Source organism: Rhipicephalus microplus, chromosome X (assembly GCF_043290135.1).
Source record: "Rhipicephalus microplus isolate Deutch F79 chromosome X, USDA_Rmic, whole genome shotgun sequence".
NCBI lineage: Eukaryota > Metazoa > Arthropoda > Arachnida > Ixodida > Ixodidae > Rhipicephalus > Rhipicephalus microplus.
This window is the reverse complement of record NC_134710.1, coordinates 373,523,471-373,542,958: the sequence shown is the minus strand read 5'-3', so window position 1 is coordinate 373,542,958 and position 19,488 is coordinate 373,523,471.

Genomic DNA, 19,488 nt, shown 5'->3' with positions numbered 1-19,488 from the left:
AATTGTTGAGTAGCCTGTTCGAAATCCTGCTTGTTCCCTTCATTGATTGAATTCTAATGTTTTCTTTACTCTGTTAGCAATAACCTTTGTAAATAGCTTGTATACTACAGAGAGCAAGCTGATTGGCCAGTAATTCTTCAAGTCCTTGTCATCTCCTTTCTTATGTATTAAGATGATGTTAGCGTTCTTACAAGACTGCGGTACTCTTCCCGTCGGGAGACACCTCGTAAACAGGGTGGCTAGTTTTTCTAACACAATCTGTCCTCCATCTTTCAGCAGACGTGATGTTACGTGATCCTCACCATCTGCTTTGCCTCTTTGCGTGCTCTCCAAAGCTTTTCTGACTTCTTCTATCATTACTGGTGGGGTGTCATCTGGGTTACTGCTAGTTCTTGTAGTATTAGGGTCGTGGTTGTCTCGGCGACTGTACAGATCTATGGAAAACTCCTCCGCTATTTTAACTATCCTATCCATATCAGTAGTTATTTTGCCTTGTTTGTCCCTTAGTGCATACATCCGATTTTTGCCTATCCCAAGTTTCCTCTTCACTGCTTTGACGCTTCCTCCGTTTTTCAGAGCGTGTTCAATTCTCTCCATGTTATACCTTTTTACATTGTATACCTGGCGCCTATTAATCAACTTACTTCAAAAGTTCTGCCAGTTCTATTTTGTCTGTTGTACTTGAGACTTTCATGATTTGACGCTCCTTAATTAAATTGATCATTTCCTGGGAAAGCTTGCCAGTGTCCTGTCTAAATACCCTGCCTCCAACTTCCCCTGCACACTACATAATGATAGTCGTCAGATAATCATTCATTGTATCTACGCTAAGGTTGGTTTCCTCACTAAGAGCCGAGTACCTGTTCTGAAGCCAACACTCTGAATTCCTGTACTTTCCCTCTCAGTGCTAGCTCATTGAATGGCTTCTTGCGTATCAGTTTCTGTCGTTCCTTCTTCAAGTCTAGGCGAATTCGAGACCTTACCATTCTATGGTCACTGCATCGTACCTTGCCAACCACTTCCACATCCTGCACGATTCCTTGGTGTGCACTCCTTATAAAGTCTATTTCGTTCTTATTTTCGCCATTAGGGCTCCTCCACGTCCACTTGCGGTTTCCTCGTTTTCGGTAGAAGGTATTCGAAATCCCTAAATAATTGCGTTCTGCGAATTCTAGTAGTAGTTCTCCTCTGGCGTTTCTAGTACCGATGCCATAATCTTCTACTGCCTGGTCTCAAGCCTGCCTCTTCCCTACCTTTGCATTAAAGTCGCCCATCACTATAGTATACTGTGTTTTTACCTTACTCATTGCCGATTCCCCGTCTTCGTAGAAGCTTTCAACAGAAGCATCATCATGGCTGGATGTAGGCTCGTAAGCCTGTACCACCTTCAACTTGTATCTTTTATTCAATTTAATTACGATACCTACCACCCTTTCATTAATGCTATAGTATTCCTCTTTGTTACCAGCTTTGTTTCTGTGAATTAGGAACCCCACTCCCAGTTCTCTTCTGTCTGCCAAGCCCCGATAGCAAAGGACGTGCCCATTTTGTAGCACCGTATAGGCCTCATCTGTCCTCCTAACCTCACTGAGCCCTATTATATCCCATTTAACACCCTCTAGCTCGTCGAATAGTACAGCTACACTTCTCTCACTAGATAACGAGTTGAACGAAGAATTTGGTGCTGTGTAGTGTGTGATTCGTTGCGACTGCGCTTGACGATTCTTTGCGAATCTGTTTGTTGTCCCAGAGCGACCCTCCTCAGCTGAGTGCGAGCTCCGTGAAACGACTACTTGGAAAGCAGAACCGAGCATTAATTTCCGCTCGCTGGGTCAGCGTCCGAGAGCCCAAGCCCCCTCTTAACGGCCAAGTCCGGCTGTTTCTGGCAATAGCCCTTTGAAGCTGACTAGAGTCACGAACCTTCTTGGAAGATGAGGTATGTGAGGCTGACAAGCAATGAGCACGGCTTCACGTTTGAGAGCATGACTCACCGAAGTGCCAGCTGCTCCGCAGCAATGGCCATGTCTCCACCGAGACCGACGTACGGAAAGCTGGGCCTTCCACCACGGCCGTTTCGTAAGAGCACCTCGAGCGCCTCTGCACACCCCGAGGGCTTCCCCCACGTAAGCATATTTTGAGCTTACCCCGTTTGCATGGGGAGGTGTAGATAGTGGAAGCAGGCACGAACGAGGAAAGCCGTAAGGACGGCCGCCTACTTCAACGACTGTCAGGGGCAATAGTTTGAAATAGCTGATTGAGTAGGGGATTCATGAATATATAAAGAACAATTCCATACCGTTCCTTGTTTCACATAGTAACTGCCCATGTTACGTGCATAGATTTCGATTGAACACATATATAAGTAGATACAAGTAGGGGTGCAGCCTCACCGGTAACCACCGCCGCGAACGCACTCCTTCACCAGAGAAGGATTGGCCAACCTGATGCAGTATCTGGCCACTACCTCCCACATGCATACGTCAAATAACTCACGGCCCTCAGTCCCAGCAGCTGCGAAGCAACTGACCACGGCGGCGGTCAGATCAGCAATGCAGTAGAGGGTGCTAGGAATCTCTCGATCCGGACAGGCCGTCGTTGGAACATGCCTATGCAGTACGTACAAAAAAAAGGGGGGTCAGCCTTTTGGATAACAGCATCGAAATGCAACTTCTGCAGAGTGTAAAAAGGGACTTTTCTTAGTTGCAAACATGTACCCTTCAGAATATTTTGTTTCTCACTCATACTGTATACAGCCTGTATAATGTTTATTTTAATGCAATTTGTAGTGCAATAAACTTCATTATATTGAAGCTTTTCAGTACATTCTATATGGACATTCAAAGTGCAGCCTCCTGAGTGCCCATTTAGGCCCTCAACTGGTAATTTTTTTCGGAAATTTCCGTCCGAAATGTGCCTATTTTTTATGTTGTTGATATCTATTTTGTGTGTACAAAAAGTAGCTAGTGGATTTTAAAAATATTTTTACCACATACTTCGTAAAATGCACAAAATAAAGTTTATTTCTTATAATACATTAAACCAGCTATCTGCTGCTAATAAGCTTAAAAACCTTATAAACAAAATAGCTACAGAAGCTACTTTCCACCAAATGGAGGGTACCCCACCAAAAAATGTCACAGAGGTGTACGATGAGATGCGTACTACAAACGGCCATGCATCCCACATTGGCGTGGGCAAGGTGATTGAATTCTACACCAGATCGACAGTGTTCTGTCAAATTATTGTCCTGGATGTGCTGTGGGCCACAAAGCAGGTGAAGACCACAATAGTGACTGGAAGACAAGGCGGCCCGCATACTGTTTTGCCACTCTCTAGCAAAAAATTGCCTGCGCTACACGAGCATAGTTCCTGCTAGTGACAGCCGCAGTTCTTTAGCTCTGTGTCAGGATCAGACTTGCCGTTCTATACCGCTGAAAAAAGAATATTTTACCAATCGTGTTAAAAAAGAGGATGGGCCCCGCCCTGCATGCCACTGTCACAAAGAGCAAGAAAGACCAACCTATTGGCGGGAAGAAATGGTCACACAAAATTTGAAGAAGCAATTTACGGACTATTATGGCCAAGCCGTAAGGCAGCATTCTAAAAAAAGAAGATTTGCAGCGAGCGGTCATGGCTACATTGTACCACACCACATCGACTAAGGAGGACCTACACTACGAACTTTGCCCACCAGGTTCCGATAGCTGCTACGGACACCAGGCTGCCGAAGCTAAAGGTGAACCACAGCCACCCCTTGAATATCGCCTGGTACGACACGCAGCTGCTGACCAGCAACTTTCACATCCACAGCTTGTTGAATTGTGTCAGGGCAAAAAAAAAAACTGAATGCTGCCATAGGCCTGCACTCAGTTATTTGGTCCATTATGCCTAAAGAATAGCATACTTCACTGACAGCTACAGAAACAGCAGTCAGTGAAGCGATATGCAGGTATAATGTGGGAAACCTCCGTGCCTACACCCAGCTTTGTACCTCTTTTGGTCTTCAACTTCGGCCCTGTGCACTCCACAGAGCAGCTGAAAAAGGCACCATGTGAAAAAAAAAGGCTGCAAAAGCTCACCAGGCTAAAGGGAAGATGGCCAAGCGTTGGCGCACCGCTAAGGAACACAAGGACTACAACCCTAGAGCCTATTAAGCTCTCATTACTGAAACACCCGCTTCAGCATAGGTGGAGCCTGTGGTTCTACAGGAATAGAAAGAATTGCAGCTGGGAGGAAAACCTTTTGGAGATAGCCTCGTTAGATACTGTCGAGGACTTCTGGGCGCCCTACAACCACGTAGAGGTGGCCAGTAAGTTCTATACCGCTGAAAAAAGAATACTTTACCAATCGTGTTAAAAAAGAGGATGGGCACCGCCCTGCATGCCACTGTCACAAAGAGCAAGGAAGACCAACCTATTGGCGGGAAGAATTGGTCACAAAAATTTGAAGATGCAATTCAGGGACTATTATGGCCAAGCCCTAAGGCAGCATCCTAAAAAAAGAAGATTTGCAGCGAGCGGTCATGGCTACATTGTACCCCACAAAATCGACTAAGGAGGACCAACACTACGAACTTTGCCCACCAGGGTCCGATAGCTGCTACAGACACCAGGCTGCCGAAGCTAAAGGTGAACCATAGCCACCCCTTGAATATCACCTGGGACGAGACGCTGCGGCTGACCAGCAACTTTCACATCCACAGCTTGTTGAATCGTGTCTGGGCAAAAAAAAAAAAAAAAAAAAAAAACTGAATGCTGCCATAGGCCTGCACTCAGTTATTTAGTGCATTATGCCTAAAGAATAGCATACTTCACTGATAGATACAGAAACTGCAGTCAGTGAAGCGATATGCAGGTATAATGTGGGAAACCTCCGTGCCTACACCCAGTTTTGCACCTCTTTTGGTCTTCAACTTCGACACTGTGCACTCCGCAGAGCAGCTGAAAAAGGCACCATGTGAAAAAAAAAAAAAAGGCTGCAAAAGCTCACCAGGCTAAAGGGCAGATGGCCAAACGTTGGCGCACCGCTAAGGTGAACAAGGACTACAACCCTTGAGCCTATTAAGCTCTCATTACTGAAACACCCGCTTCAGCATCGGTGGGGACTGTGGTTCTAATGGAACGACAAGAATTGCAGCTGGGAGGAAAACCTTTTGGACATAGCCTGGTTCGATACTGTCGAGGACTTCTGGGCGCTCTACAACCACGTGGAGGTGGCCAGTAAGTTCTATACCGCTGAAAAAAGAATATTTTACCAATCGTGTTAAAAAAGAGAATGGGCACCGCCCTGCATGCCACTGTCACAAAAAGCAAGAAAGACCAACCTATTGGCGGGAAGAAATGGTCACACAAAATTTGAAGAAGCAATTCACAGACTATTATGGCCAAGCCCTAAAGCAGCATCCTAAAAAAAGAAGATGTGCAGCGAGCGGTCATGGCTACACTGTACCACACCACATCGACTAAGGAGGACCTACACTACGAACTTTGCCCATCAGGTTCCGATAGCTGCTACAGACACCAGGCTGCCGAAGCTAAAGGTGAACCACAGCCACCCCTTGAATATCGCCTGGTACGACACGCTGCTGCTGACCAGCAACTTTCACATCCGCAGCTTGTTGAATTGTGTCAGGGCAAAAAAAAAAAAAAACTGAATGCTGCCATAGGCCTGCACTCAGTTATTTGGTGCATTATGCCTAAAGAATAGCATACTTAACTGATAGCTACAGAAACTGCAGTCAGTGAAGCGATATGCAGGTATAATGTGGGAAACCTCCGTGCCTACACCCAACTTTTCACCTCTTTTGGTCTTCAACTTCGACACTGTGCACTCCACAGAGCAGCTGAAAAAGGCACCATGTGAAAAAAAAGGCTGCAAAAGCTCACCAGGCTAAAGGGAAGATGGCCAAGCGTTGGCGCACCGCTAAGGACAACAAGGACTACAACCCTTGAGCCTATCAGGCTCTCATTACTGAAACACCCGTTTCAGCATAGGTGGAGCCTGTGGTTCTACAGGAATGGCAAGAATTGCAGCTGGGAGGAAAACCTTTTGGAGATAGCCTCGTTCGATACTGTCGAGGACTTTTGGGCGCTCTACAACCACGTTAGAGGTGGCCAGTAAGTTCTATACCGCTGAAAAAAGAATACTTTACCAATCGTGTTAAAAAAGAGAATGGGCACCGCCCTGCATGCCACTGTCACAAAGAGCAAGGAAGACCAACCTATTGGCGGGAAGAAATGGTCACAAAAATTTGAAGATGCAATTCAGGGACTATTATGGCCAAGCCCTAAGGCAGCATCCTAAAAAAAGAAGATTTGCAGCGAGCGGTCATGGCTACATTGTACCCCACAAAATCGACTAAGGAGGACCAACACTACGAACTTTGCCCACCAGGGTCCGATAGCTGCTACAGACACCAGGCTGCCGAAGCTAAAGGTGAACCATAGCCACCCCTTGAATATCACCTGGGACGAGACGCTGCGGCTGACCAGCAACTTTCATATCCACAGCTTGTTGAATCGTGTCTGGGCAAAAAAAAAAAAAACTGAATGCTGCCATAGGCCTGCACTCAGTTATTTGGTGCATTATGCCTAAAGAATAGCATACTTCACTGATAGCTACAGAAACTGCAGTCAGTGAAGCGATATGCAGGTATAATGTGGGAAACCTCCGTGCCTACACCCAGCTTTGCACCTATTTTGGTCTTCAACTTTGACACTGTGCACTCCACAGAGCAGCTGAAAAAGGCACCATGTGAAAAAAAAGGCTGCAAAAGCTCACCAGGCTAAAGGGAAGATGGCCAAGCGTTGGCGCACCACTAAGGACAACAAGGACTACAACCCTTGAGCCTATTAAGCTCTCATTACTGAAACACTTGCTTCAGCATCGGTGGAGCCTGTGGTTCTACAGGAACGACAAAAATTGCAGCTGAGAGGAAAACCTTTTAGAGATAGCCTCGTTCAATACTGTCGAGGACTTCTGGGTGCCCTACAACCACGTGGAGGTGGCCACTACAACCACGTGGAGGTGGCCAGTAAGTTCTATACCGCTGAAAAAAGAATACTTTACCAATCGTGTTAAAAAAGAGGATGGGCACCGCCCTGCATGCCACTGTCACAAAGAGCAAGAAAGACCAACCTATTGGCGGGAAGAAATGGTTACGAAAATTTGAAGATGCAATTCAGGGACTATTATGGCCAAGCCCTAAGGCAGCATCCTAAAAAAAGATTTGCAGGGAGCGGTCATGGCTACATTGTACCACACGACATCGACTAAGGAGGACCTACAATACGAACTTTGCCCACCAGGTTCCGATAGCTGCTACAGACACCAGGCTGCCGAAGCTAAAGGTGAACCACAGCCACCCCTAAAATATCACCTGGGACGACACGTTGCTGCTGACCAGCAACTTTCACATCCACAGCTTGTTGAATCGTGTCGGGGCAAAAAAAAAAACTGAATGCTGCCGCAGGCCTGCACTCAGTTATTTGGTCCATTATGCCTAAAGAATAGCATACTTCACTGATAGATACAGAAACTGCAGTCAGTGAAGCGATATGCAGGTATAATGTGGGAAACCTCCGTGCCTACACCCAGTTTTGCACCTCTTTTGGTCTTCAACTTCGACACTGTGCACTCCGCAGAGCAGCCGAAAAAGGCACCATGTGAAAAAAAAAGGCTGGAAAAGCTCACCAGGCTAAAGGGCAGATGGCCAAGCGTTGGCGCACCACTAAGAACAAGGACTACAACCCTTGAGCCTATTAAGCATGCAACATGATGCAGAACTTTGAATACTGTTTTCTCATTACATTTCCTTTTGGCATGCTGCTCTGCTCGTGGAACAGATAAGTTGGCAACTGCTTTTAAGGATATTGATACCTTATAAAAAAACTCGAAATTATTAAACTGCCTGCATATTTACTTATGGGATTTCTGCCTATCTGACCAACCTTAAGCAGTTTGTTGTTCTCAATATAACTTTTCCGGTGAACTTCCCGTTACTTCAGGTGTCCCAAAGAGCAGTATTCTAGGACATTCACTATTTTTAATTTACATTATTGACATCACTAAAACAACTACAAGGCCAGAACAAATCATCTGACCAACCTCTGACCAACCTTAACTCTTTCCGGCATGGTGGTCACCCCATGTAACCACCTTTTCTTCATTTTTTTTCTCTTTAAGTACGCGGGTCCCGCATATCAACGTTCAAACAGCGTGCCGGTTGAAGCTTTTGACATTACAACAGAGATGGCGCTACTTTCCTCGGCGGCGGATGTCACGTGTTATCTTTGTTTTCTTCCGGCTGGTCTCGACTCGAGCACGCGATACGCGATGGACTCGAGAGTTTTTTATGGAAAGAAAGGTAAGTCCTCTTTGTAGTGAATTAATATCACAGGATAGAGTGTTGTAGAAGTTGCCTATACTATGGAAAGTAGAATTGAAGTGCTGCGCTCATTTATTCGAGAGCGCTTTGTTGCTGAAGTTTGTGGTCCCCTAGGGTAACCACCATGCATGAAGGGTCTGGACGGCCGGCAATATATGATTTGTTCTTGGTGTTTCAGCGGAAGACTTTGTCGAAATACCATCGGATTCGGACAGTTTCGCAGGAGGTGACGACTTCAGTGACAGTGACCCTGAGTATGAAGTAAATGATAAAGCTGTGAAAACGAGCAAACAGAGACTTGAGGCAAGAAAAGCCATCTCTGCAGTGTGCGAGTCTTCCGATACAGAGAGCGAACAAGATGACGTTCCTGTCATGACTGCGAAGGTACCTGTGTGGAGTCCTTCCTATAAAATGTCGCCACCGCTGGACTTTCTATTATGTAGTGGGGTGCCACTTTCTATCCAAAACGTAGAGAAAACAAGTCCTTATGACATCTTCAGCTTATTCTGGACGCCGTCCTTGATGGAGTTGCTGGTATTTCAAACAAATCTTTACGCTCAGCAGCAGGGCAAGCCATACACACCCACCACATTGGAAGAAATGCGTTCCTTCTTGGGGCTCAATCTCCTGATGGGGATCAAAAGAAGCCCAAGTTACCGGGATTACTGGTCTACTGTGCCTGACTTGCATGATCCTTTCATTTCGAAAGTTATGCCTGTCAACAGATTCGGCTGGCTTTTATCACACCTGCATCTGAATGATAATATCTTGCAGCCAGCGAGGGATCACCCCAACTTTGACAAGTTGTACAAAGTCCGTCCACTCCTCACTGAACTATCGAAAACATTTGCGGAAAATTACTTGCCCACCGAGCTGCTCGCCATCGATGAATCTATGATAAAGTTCAAGGGAAGGAGCTCGCTGAAGCAGTATATGCTAAAGAAGCCTGTGAAGCGTGGCTACAAGGTGTGGATGCTTTGTGCCAGCAGTGGGTATAATCTAAAATTTGAAATTTACACCGGTAAATCTGAGAACGGTGTTCGGAAGGAGCTAGGTGCACAAGTTGTGAGGAAGTTATGTCATGACCTTGTGGGCCAGCAGCATCGTGTTTTTTTCGATAATTACTTTACGAGCTACAACCTCCTGAAAGACCTTCTGCACGATGGCATTTACGCATGTGGGACAGTGAATTCCAGTAGAAAGAACTTGACATGCTTGCAGGCTGTCAAATCGATGAAAAGAGGCGACACAGACTGGAGTGTCAGCGACGACGGCCTCTGCTGTCTAAAACGGAAGGACAAGAGGACTGTTTATTTGCTAACAAATTTTCATGACCCTTCCAATGAACTTGAAGTGGACAGGAAAAACAAGGATGGGACATTGAGCAAGGTGTCCTGTCCGGCGGCTTTGCAAGACTACAACCATAATATGAATTTTGTAGACAAATTTGATCAGCGCAAAGGGCAATATGAAATAGACAGAAAATCACGGAAGTGGTGGCACAGAATCTTTTTCCACCTACTGGATTGCTGCGTTGTGAATGCTTTTTTGATACACTGTGAACTTGAAGGAGTGGAACACTTTACCATGAAAGATTTCCGGAGAAGTGTGACGACATCTCTCACAGCGGAAGCCCAGGTTTGTAAGAGGGGCACATTATCAAGCGCAAACAACACAGTGCAGATTAAAAAATCTAAGCCACATGTGGATACGGCCATACGTCTAACACACAGCAAGCATCAGCCAAAGAGATGCACGAAGCGCAGGTGTGGTATGTGCAGCACGAAATCGCAGCCTTCGAGAACGACATGGATGTGCGAGACGTGCAACGTCCCATTGTGCCTGAGGGGAAACAAGGACTGTTTTGCAGCGTTCCACCGAAAGTGACTGTAGACACTTGCTGCACGGTGGTCACCTCAGGTGACCACCTCATTTCTTTTAGACCAATGTGCTAATTTTTTTTGCCGTGTTATAAAAGTCATTTTTGGACGAAGGCTAATCTATATTTTCAATAAAATATTGTTTCCCTCCAACAATAAAGTTCTGTGCATGAAAGAGTTAAGCAGTTTGTTGTTCTCAATATAACTTTTACGGTGAACTTCCCGTTACTTCAAGAGTCCCAAAGAGCAGTATTCTAGGACATTCACTATTTTTAATTTAAATTATTGACATCACTAAAACAACTACAGGGCCAAAACAAATCACATTGTTCGCCGATAACTGTGTGGTGTTCAATGAATTATTTACGGAGACGACCAAGTTGCACTTATTTCTAGCCTTCAAAACATCGTATCCTGGTGTGGTAAATGCAATGCAAGCTGCCATACTTGCATTCGAACGTGTCTTTGGTTACGTAACATACGATAAGCTGGAAGGTGCTGTTTTCGATATTTTCAGAATAGGGCATGCCGGGTAACGTAGCCTCCACTGTAACCAACAATAGATTAAACTGCATTAGGCCATTTAGATAAATCTTCAAAACTAAATAACCTTAATGGAAATATTTAGCCATTTCTTGCGCTATAGTTGCATTATTAGTGCTCAAATATTTTTCTGTCTTTGAGAGTGTGTTTAGCTAAAATGAGACAAATTAGACAAACGAAGCAGGCGATTAAAGTGAAATCCAGCCAGTAGAACCTACAAGCATTTTGAACCCACCATAAGGGCCTAAATGTGTGCTTCCTCCGCACGTTAAATGTACGCACAGCTCGCACACTGAACATAATTGCAACTTCAGAGTCCGCTGCCGCTGAACTCGATGCCTGATGTTCACGATCAGCGAAATTCGTTTTAAAGAAATGTTCTACCGTTCCCTGCAGGCAGTGTCAGTTGAACATCGCAGCCAATATATTGAAGAGCCCCTAAGCAGTCTACCTGTGACAGCCACTACCAATGAAATGAAGTTTGCTTTATGCTGCTATGGAGAAGCTGCATAGCATAAGGAAAGAAATCGATTGACTGTTCTGCATTTTGAAACTGCAGGGCTTACACCGGCCTGCGAGATACAAATCTATAGAAGAATACTGCCATGTAAAGGCCTACCTCCTATTGGTGAACGAATGGGCACAGCCAATCGGGGAGGCTTTTAAGCTGCGAGCTGCAACGCGCCAAAGCTTAAAAAATATACCTAGCATGCTAGGTGCACGTGCAACTGCTTCAGCGCCAGCTGTGTGTTTAGCCTCGGCTGGGCACACATTCACACTGGGGGCTACAAAAGACCTTCACATTTTTATAAAAAAGTGGCTTTATGGCCCTCAAAAAATTTTTTTCCCAGCAATGCACTACTGCTTTAGAGTTAAGCTGACTTTCTCCCATTGGTTGCAGCAATGCATACTGAAGAAAATGCGACTCCAACGAGGACCAATAATGCTGTAATGTTCTACTGTAAAAAGCAAAGCTGAAGTGTCTACACTTTTTTGTTTGTGCCTAACCACATGTTTCAGTTAACTAACCAAGCTGTAAGGTTGCCGTTTCTGTTTCGGCTACTGTGGGCAGTTGGTTCTGAATATTTACGTTAATTCATCAAATCTGTTCAGATTGCCGCATGCGCCTGTCCTCGTCCTGCTGCTCCTTTAATGTGAAAAAGCAAAACTTATCATTCACAGGTCACGAAGCCGCTCTTCTATTTTGGACGTAGTTACACAACAGGATCACACGTTTATTGGTGACCTGCTTCAAACACTGCCTGTCCTGGAGAAGCGGAAAAAAAATACGAGGCTAAGAAGAAACTGACAGATATTGTGGCCCTCTAGCAAGTGTTATTTACGACAGGATTGAAAAGTGGTAAGTGATGTGGCATCAGAGTTGGAATAGGTTCCTTTATCTCATGAATGGTTTAGGGCTGCAGGTGTTGACACCTCCGTGGAAGGTTCAAGCTGGCTGCCACTAGTTCCTCATTACCATAGTACAAGCCATCATGGATCCCAGACAGTACCATGCGAAACCAAGTGACTATAACTATAAGAACAGAGCTGGCTGGGGTGATCGAACCAGCAAGGCCAAACTTTGCCAGTGACTACCTGCTGTCGCATATAACTTCAAGCGACTAAAAGAACTTTTCCCAAGTACAACACGGTAGGAGGGTGGCTAGAAGGGGGAGGTGTGCCGAGCACGGCGCGTTTACCTTGCCAGAGAGGGTCCCTCTGCACGCCGATGCCGCGAGGGGCGCTGTTGGAAGGGGCGCTGCTTGGGACAGCCGCCGCCATCGCAGATTACCCGAAGGAAGCATAGCGCTCGGCAACGCGGCGGCGCTCTTTTTTTGTTTCATCAGGCACGTGTTCTACACGGGTCATGGATTTTCGAGCTGCCAAGACAATGCCCTACAAAACGAAGAAAAAAAACTGAACATTGCTGGTTCGTTCCTGGCTGCAACTTGGGGTACAGGTCGTCGAAAGAAAAAACATCGCTGTTTCGTGCACCGGCGTGCAAAGAACAATTTGAGAAGTGGGCTCGTGCGATCCCGAGAGCTGACAGGCAGTTGCAAGAAAACTCGGCAGTATGCAAGAAACATTTCGACGCAAGGTACGTAGTTCATTGTAAGCTTATAAATTTCATGTAAGAGCCGTCATTGTGCAAAAACACCATAACTGAACTTTGCCTTCCTATCAACCTTTGCGTTTTGCAAGTGTTCGCCGCATTAATTTTCGCGGCTAGCTCATCATTCCGAATTGTGTGTGACATATCTTTTTTCTTACGGCAGGTTCATACAGCGGGATTTTGAGCATAATATAAATGGGAGAGTAGTCGTTGTGCCACGGGATGTCCCCACGCTTGCAAAAGACGCGGTGCCGACCATTTTCCCGAACCTGCCGACCTTCTTGAGCAAGGCACTGCCGAAGGAACGCAAAAGGCGAAGTACAGCTGTGGAAGCCACCGTTCCAATTAAGAAAAGGAGTGCGATACCTGAAAGTTTGCAAACAAGCCTGCAGGTAGAAGTAACAACGGACACTTGTGTAGCAGAAACGTCGATCAGTTGTTAAAGTTTCTTCAAATCCTTGCACACAGCGCTTCGCTGCCCCACCACCCTGTGGTCTTTGCAAACTCTAAAAGATCCCAGTGTTCTTGGTACCAAACGGCTGATTTCGTCAGTGAGGCAACTCCTCCTCTTGTTTACAGCAAGATTTATTGATTGATATGTGGGGTTTAACGTCCCAAAACCACTATATGATTATGAGAGACGCCGTAGAGGAGGGCTCCGGAAATACAGCAAGATAGTCGTATTTCAATTAGAAGAAGGCAAGTCACTTCAGAGTTGCAGCCTTTTTCTAGTGGGACTTCTGCACAAGAGATGTGATTTTAAATCAGCGCAAGAAGCCCAGGACCTTTTAGCGTATGCAGAGAGCATCGCAACATACCATGGGATTGGAAAAGTATGCGAATTTGATGCCGTACAGCTAGGCAACGTGACTAGAACATCTCAACACCGGTTGTTTGCTACTGGTTGCAATGGGTTGTTGCCACTTTCACAACAAGGTATATTTGCCTCTTGACTTATATTTTCCGAAGTGGTGTTTTACAAGTAAGCATTCTCAAATGCCCAAGTCGTGGTTTCTATTGGCACACATTTCTTATAATTTCAGGTGTCCCAATTCATCCCATTCAGCGGTGCTCTGCATGTAGGAGCACCAGAAACACTCTTGTGGTTCGCCTACTACGTTTGAAGAAAAAAAAAGGCTCAGCGTCCACTAGCAAGAACTGCTGCGCACCGATTGAAGTTTGCTGCACGTACTTTGAGGAAGAAAAACAAGAAACATGCCTCTCTTCACGAAGCCCTAGGAAGGCTTCAACCGGCGAATTACAAGATACAGGCATCTACATTTGAGCACAAGGTATGCCCATCAATGTCCACATTAGCTCGAGAACCATTTATAGTGCACTGATTGATAAACGCATGTGTATACTATTTTGCAGCTGAACGGGCTCCCAAGGAAGCAACAAGCTACTGTGCGGGCCTGTTTTGATGCTGCAAAGTGGATGTCTTTGCGAGGATACCGCTATAACAGAGAGTGGCTTCTACAGTGCATCATTCTACGGATGAAAAGTCCCCGACTTTATGAACACCTGCGGGCCCACAGAATTCTTCTCCTTCCTAGCCGTGCTTGCCTGCAGAAGTACATTAATGTATGTGGTTGCATATTTCGATACTATGAAAACGGGTTGATTCATCATTTCTTGCTTACAGGGATTTAAAGCTTCAGGGACAAGCTTTTGCAGTAAGTAAAGGTAAAAGCTGACGAAATGGACGAAATGAAAAGGCACGGTGGCCTAGTAGTAGATGAAATAAAACTTTCTACTCATCTTGACAAGAGATCTTCTGGTCACATTGAAGGATTTGTTGATTTGGAGAAGTATACTGATGACTACGACAAGCACACAAAAGCAGACCACGGTCTGGTTGTCATGTTCCAGCCGTTTATTGGAAAATGGACTCAAGTTATAGGTATGTATAGTGTTCACTGAAGCTCTCATAGTAAATCTAGTTCACTTATTTGTTTCTATATTCTTTTGTTTTTTCAGCTGTATTTGCATCTAGAGAAAATGTCAAATTCAGGGTGCTTGCAAAAAATCGTTTTGGAAGCAACAATCCTATGTGAAAAAGCAGGTCTCCATGTAGACTACACCTGCTCTGACGGCGCAGCTTGGAACCACTCCATGTGGAATGCTTTTGGCATACGTGGCAATTTCAACAATGTGCAGTGCAAGCTCATTCACCCTTGTGACACGAGCAGGTTCCTTCACTTCGTGTCGAATTTTCCGCACCTCATTAAATGTGTGCGAAATGCAATGATGAAAACAGACTTCAACACTCAAAAGGGAAGGGTACGCTTCTTATATTTTACCTAGATAATCTGTGAAGTATTAACAAGGCATGCCCATTGCACAATTTTCATGTTTGTATAATATTCTCATTTGTAAAATTTTTCAGGCTCACTGGGAGCACGTGTCTACAATGTGGAAGATAGACAGCGACAGTGCCACCTTAAAGGTCACACCAAAGCTTACGAAAAACCTACTTGTTCCCAAATGGGTTTGAAAAGATGAGGCTGGATTTGGCTTTCCAAGTTTTCAGTGCTGCGGTTGTACATTGCATAGATTTACACAAAGAAAAAATCGAAAGTCAGTATCCAAATGTGGACCCAACAAGGATATTCATCAATCTTACGGCCAACTTGATCGATGCCATGACGTCTAGATTTCCAGCTGAAGCTCTAAGGTAGGACTAGGATAAATATCACACTCATATGTATCATGAAGGAATTCTAAGATATTGTTTCATGTTATCATACCAGACCAGGCAGTGCGGAAGAGGCCACTCTCGACCAGATGTTGGAGTTTTTGGATTCATGGGAGGATCACTCTAAAGGACTTGGCTTCCTCAGCAAGAACACCTCAGTGGGTCTGCGTGTAACACTTCAGACAATCAGACTTGCTGAGGTATCTCGCACAGAAAGTGGGACTCAAGTATCTCATGACTGCCCACCTCAGCCAAAATTGTCTTGAGCGAACTTTTGATACAGTTAGACAGGCGGGGGGGGGGGGGGGGGGGGGCAATGATCACCCTACAGCCGCTCAGTTCGGCGTGATCATGAGGTATTTTAAATTTTATTTCTCTTCGACTTGATCTGCTTTTTTATCACATTATACATATTCAATATGCAAAACGCCAAACTGCCTACATTTAACTGTTCGCATTAGTAACTGCTGCTAGTCTGCTTTTAGGTTCATCAGTTTCTGCAGCCTGGCAAAAAGTCCAAAAGGCGGTAACGTCTCTGATAGTGTGCTGGAGTCACTACTGTCTGTGGAGCAACTGCTCCCTGAGAGCAACGAAAGTACCGATGCTGGAGCCAACACAGATGTCCCTTCAGATGCTGTGGAAATATCCGTGGACCACGTTTCCTACGTCGCCGAAAGAAGTGATGCCCGCCTTGTTTATTACATCACAGGCTATATGGCAAGGAAACGGATTCTTTCCATTACTTGTGACCTATGCAAAGCAGCTTTTCCTGAACCAGACTCCATCATACTCACGCTCACCAAGATTTTTCTCAACCAGACTCTGTCCGATTCAAAACTTGCAGAGTATCACGCAGCCCAAACTTACTAAGACCCGTGGCTCGTTCCAAGTTGAAGTGAGTCAACTCACGAGTGAGTTTTCCAGGCTGCCAACCTGTGCTAGTAACTTCAAAGCTGCATATTTCAAGCATCAAGGCCCCTCGGGTCATTCAGTCAGACCTTTGAGCAAAGAGAGCAAACAAAGTGCATATATAGTCTGTGTTTGGTCGAACGTCCTCTTCTTGTAATTGCAGTATTTTTTGTTTGTCAAAGTAATTGTGACATTCTCTATTTAAGCTGTGCAAATATTTGTTACAAAGAATGTCGACATCCAGCTCGGTTTCGAAAATGGTTTGCTTACTCTTAGAGGTGTGAATGTAGATCATTCACTATGTATTCTTCTGACCTGCTGTCATCACTGTGCAATTCAGTCTTAAAATATTTGGATGCCACTAAAAATAAAATGTTCACAGTGGTGTGACAGCTGTGCCAATTGTGCCAGGTGCGAAACCTGCTACATTTGAGCAAGAAATCTCCTAATTTGCACAAAGCTTACGCTAATACTATACACCAGTTTTGCGACCTTCTAGAGAAAAACAATACATATGTGCTAGATATGATTAATCAAGTTAATCAAAAACCTGGGCTTATGTGCACAAAACCTTAGGTTTATGTGCCAGTTATGTTGTTCCTTTTCTGGTATTAAGTCACCTTGTGAGTATCCATTGTTAGTATTTTCAGTACTTCAGTGTGAGTTGTTTTTATTTTTGTGCTGTCCACTTTTAATAGTGCTGAAGATTAAGCTTTTTAGTATTTTTCTTTTGCCTGAAGCTGATTATGAGTACGCGTTAGTTGTACTGATACCACTCTAAAGGCAGCTGTGTTTGATGTCTTGTGCACATGTAACTCATAATTTTGTTTAATCTTGGAACCATTGTACATCAATATGTACATTCTGCTTTATAAACGATTGTTGGTGTGTTTCTTATGCTTTGCTCCTAGGGTGGTACGACCTAGTCAGGCATTTACTCAACCTTTAGTCGTCTTCCGCCAGGCAATTTGCAACAATATTGTTTTGATTAAATAAATCAAATCAATCAATCAAGCTTGCTTGATCGCTAAAGAAAATGTGACCTCAAATCTGCCGGCAGATGCCTGTTTGCAACGGGACCTCTGCGGACTCCTCTATCCATCAGGCGCGCCGTACGGCCTCATTCAGTCGCTTGAGAACAAGCTCACTCACTTTTTCAGCACAGCTCGCCTTCATGTCCATTATGTTGCAGACATGTGGCAAAAGATTGGGCAAACTCCACAGGTTGGCTGCAGTGACCATTTCATTACGCTGACTCAATCTGTTGTGCGTTTTTATTGTCTTACTCGACTGCATTTCTTCCTAAAAGGAGTCAACAAAAAAAGGATGGAGAAAAGAGAGCCAAGCGGCCTAAGCCCTAAAGAGAACTTTTTATTGCAAAGTTCGAATAAACTTGCTTTGTGTACGAATGTGTTTTCTTTTAAACTAATATTTTTTTTCTTTCTGCCGATGAAACGTACACCCGACGGTTTGACCAGCGGCTAGTGAATAGTAATGGATCCAAGTTCGATGACGGGCATGTTTTAACAACACGAATGTTTGGAACAAGTCGCAGTGATGCATAATTATAATTGTTAAAACGGCAGGACAAGCAAAAAAAAAAGTGCTTGAGTGCAAAAAAAAATTCCGCGAGCGATATTACTCTATAGCGTACGCAGTGCTACTTGGTAAGCAGCCTGCTACCCAGATAATGCATACGATAACTATTTTTTAAAGGAGGACAGGAAGTCTACCTTTATTAGTTAAATCGCTTAAGGGGAAAAAAAGAGACAATTAGCGCTGCAAAAGTGTTGCACGCAAAAAATAGCGCGAGCCATGTTCGTTGGACGCAAGCAGGTCCGCGCTATACGTCGCCCGCACAACGCCATGCGCCCCTGCGTACAGCGCCCCTTGCGGCATCGGCGCAACTTGCGGACCGGTTTCCACGGCCGCTTTTCACACCTCCCCATAGTAGCCACCCTACCGGTAGTACCTTCGAGCGTTTCTGGTGGAACAAGCATTTGCCTATGGAGTACCTACAAAAAAAAGGGTCAGCCTGTTGGACAACAACTTCGAAATGCAACTTCTGCAGAGTGTAAAAAAGAGACTTTTCTTTGTTGCAAACATGTACCATTCAGAGAATTTTGTTTCTCACTCATACTGTACAGTGCCTGTATATTGTCGATTTTGATGCAATTTCAAGTGCAATGAACTTCATTATATTGAAGCTTTTGAGTAGTTTTCTATATGCACTTTTAAAGTGCAGCCTCCTGACTGCCCATTTAACCCCTTTACTGGTCATTTTTTTCAAAAACTTCCTTTCAAAAAGTGCCTTTTTTATGTTCTTGATTTTTATTCTGTGTGTTCTAAAAAGTAGCTAGTAGATTTTTAAAAATATTTTTACCACATACTTCGTCATGTCAACGGAATAAAGCTTATTTCTTATAATACACAGGAAACCAGCTATCTGCTGCTAATAAGATTAAAAACCTTATAAACAAGATAGTTACAGAAGCTACGGTCAACCAAATGGAGGAAACACCTACCAAAAAATGTCACAGTGGTGTACGATGAAATGCGGATGACACACAGCCATGCATCCCACATCGGCGTGGGCACGGTGATTGAATTCTACACCAGATCGACAGTGTTCTGTCAAATTATTGTCCTGGATGTGCTGTGGGCCCCAAAGCAGGTGAAGACCACTATAGAGACTGGAAGACTAGGCGGCCCGCATACTGTTTTGCCGCTCTCTAGCAAAAAATGGCCTGCGCTACACAAGCATAGTTTCTGTTAGTGACAGCCGCAGTTTTTTAGCTCTTTGTCAGGATCAGACTTGCCGTTCTATACCGCTAAAAAAGAATATCTTATCAATTGTGTTAAAAAAGAGGATGGGCACCGCCCTGCATGCCGCTGTTACAAAGAGCAAGAAAGACCAACCTACTGGCGGAAAAAAATGGTCACACAAAATTTGAAGAAG